The sequence below is a fragment of the Marmota flaviventris genome, chromosome 15 (assembly GCF_047511675.1).
Source record: "Marmota flaviventris isolate mMarFla1 chromosome 15, mMarFla1.hap1, whole genome shotgun sequence".
In the NCBI taxonomy this organism is placed as follows: Eukaryota; Metazoa; Chordata; class Mammalia; order Rodentia; family Sciuridae; genus Marmota; species Marmota flaviventris.
The window spans coordinates 9,947,127-9,950,278 of NC_092512.1; positions in this window are offsets into that span (position 1 = coordinate 9,947,127).

Here is a 3,152-nt window from a genome sequence, read left to right on the forward strand (position 1 = left end):
ATTCCAGTGGGCAGGACAAGCGTGCCCTGTAGCTCTGCTCCTGCCTGCCTTAACTCTTTGGCCCTCAGACCCCTCTACATCCACTGGAGCCTTAGCAGAGATGCAAAGGGGACAGAGGCAGAGCGCCTGGCCCGCGAGCATCCCCACATCTGCCAGCTCACACAAGAGCGTGCACCGGAGGAGGCAGCGGCACAACTTCTGAGTTTCCCGTAGTGTACTTTGGAAGTTCAATAAATATGCCAACCCATGTTCTGCTTATTTATTTTAAGGACTGTTTAGTTGTAGATAGAGGCGCATGAGTGGAGTGTGAAGTGAGATGACCAAAACCATATTATTTCCTCTGTTGTCTCTGTCACCCCACCTTCCGATCCACTCACACACCAGTATCTCAACTCCGGAATCACTGAAAGCTACTTTTTTCTTTTATCAAAAAAAAAAAAAAGTAGAGGGCTGGGGATATAGCTCAGAGGTGGAGTGTCCAACATTCATGGGCCCTGAGGTCAATCCACAGTACCACAAAAAGACAGGTGGGTCTATTTGATCACCTGTGCATTACCAACAAGCTACGAGTGACATAGGCCAAGGACAGGCAATGACAGCTCTTCTGGTATGTGCCCTAAAGTGCCTGCTGAAACCAGTCTTGGAAATCAGGATGGGTGTTGCAGCACATGACTAAACCAGTCAGGGTCACTCCAGGTGAACTGGGCTGGCATGAAATATACGTATTCATATATGAACGGAGGAAATTTATATATATCCAATTCATTCTACTCTTTCCTATTCCCATCCCCGCTTCCCTTCATTCCTCTTTATCTAGTCCAATGAACTTCTATTCTTCTCCCCCTTTTATTGTGTTAGCATCTGTGTATCGGAGAAAACATTTAGCCCTTGTTTTTTGGGGACTGGCTTATTTCACTTAGCATGATGGTCTCCAGTTCCATCCATTTACCAGCAAATGCTATTTTATTCTTCTTTATGGCTCAGTAATACTCCATTGTGTATACATACCATATTTTTTTACCCATTAATCTGGTGAAGGGCACCTCAGTTGGTCCCACAGCTTAACTACTGTGAATTGAGCTACTATAAGCATTGATGTGACCGCATCACTGTAGTATTCTGATTTTAAGTCTTTTGGGTATATAATGAGAGCAGGATAACTAATCAAATGTTGATTCTATTCAAAATTTTTGAGGAATCTCCATACTGCTTTACAAAAGTCAAATCAATCAAAGGAGAAACTAATTCAAATTAAAAATCAGAAATACATGAAAATGACAGGGAATAAAAATCATTTCTTAATAATATTGAATATAAATGGCCTAAACTCATCAATCAAGAGACATAGACTGGCAAATTGAATTAAAAAACAAGACCCAACAATATTCTCTAAGAGATTCATCTCATAGACAAAGACATCCACAGACTGAAGGTAAAAGGATGGAAAAAACATATCATTCTAACAGATCTCATAAATAAGCAGGGGGTTCTATCCTTATATTGGATAAATTTGACTTTATAAGCAGGGGTTCTATCCTCATATCAGATAAAGTAGACTTCAAGCCACAGTTAATCAGAAGGGCAATTCATACTGCTTAAGGGAATTATACAGCAAGACATAACAATCATAAATATTTTTGCCCCAAACAATGGATCACTTACATACATCAAGCAAATCCTTCTTAATTTCAAGAATCAAAAAGAGCACACCACCATAATATTGGGTGACTTTAACACACCTCTCTCACCACTGGATAGATCCTGGAAACAAAAACTAAAAAAAGAATCGATAGAACAAAAAAATACAATTAATAATTTAGACTTAACAGACATACATAGTCATCCATCAATGACTAAAAACACTTTCTTCTCAGCAGCACATGGATCCTTCTCTAAAATAGATCATATCTTAGGCCACAAAACAACTCTTAGCAAACACAAAAAAGAAAAAGAAAAAAGAGAGAGAGATAATACCCCGCATTCTATCAGATGATAATGGGATCAAATTAGAAATCAATGATAAAATAATATGCTATTGAATGACAAATGGATAGCAGAGGAAATCAACATTTTCTTAATAAGTTGACTCTCCTGCTCTCTAAAACAAGTGTTTGGTATCTTTTTGTCTTTCTTCAAATCCCCAGCTTCACGCTCACTCTCAGCCGATGACTGTCTCGAACATTGAAGGCTTGATATTTTACCTTGTTTTCAACCTAACAAGTTAGTTTGTGGTTCATGGATGCTGGCAAAAGACCTGAAACACCTGGGTCAGAGACAAAGGACTTCTTACGGCAATGGCAGTAACCTGAGTGTGGGCATCTGTGCTGCTTCCCCAGGCCTACAGGCAATGCAAAGGCCAGGGGTGAAACCCTCTGACTCCGTGAAACTATTCTTCACAGCACTGAATTAGACAGGCAGTCAGTACACACAGATAAATGGAGTCAGGTCAGGTCAAGGAGGCCTGTTTGAGTGAGTCCAGGAAGTTGGAGACTGTGCCCTGAGGGATTGAAATGTTAATTCCTTCAGAGCCCTTCCTCCACTCTTAACAAGAACATGCCAAGGAGGCAACAACCTGTTGATAAGGTAACCTGTCCCAGGGATTGCACCCCCCCCACCAGGGAGTCATAAAGTTTTAATTAATGTGTCCAGGCTGCTCCACCTGGCCCTTCCCCCATCCATCTGCTTTTCACCTTTTGGCCATCCCAAGAGCATTTCCTGGGCCTAGTCACATACATAGGAAGGAGAGAGATGAGGGGAAGGAGGCAGAACAAAGGAAGTTAGGACATATAAACAGGCCAAACACCTTCACTTCTTGGGATACCAGCATAGTATCTATGGACCCCTTCTTCCTCCTGGGAGAAGTCTATGTTACCCCTTTTTAAATAGACCCTGCTTTATATGCTTGCCTCGGTGTGTTTCTCTAATGTTATACTTCGATATGTGAGGGAGCAGGACTCGTCACCAGAAACTGGGGTATCACAACTACCCTGTAGGCTGGATCATAAACAGCTGGAATTGGAAGAGAATTTTGAGATACGTTTCCAGAGATCATGATTCTGATGCAATTCCTCCCCACCCACAGTGCAAACTAATAATGAGAGAAATAGACTCTTTTTCTCCTTTAGTTTATATGCTTCCTAGCACATCTTCAG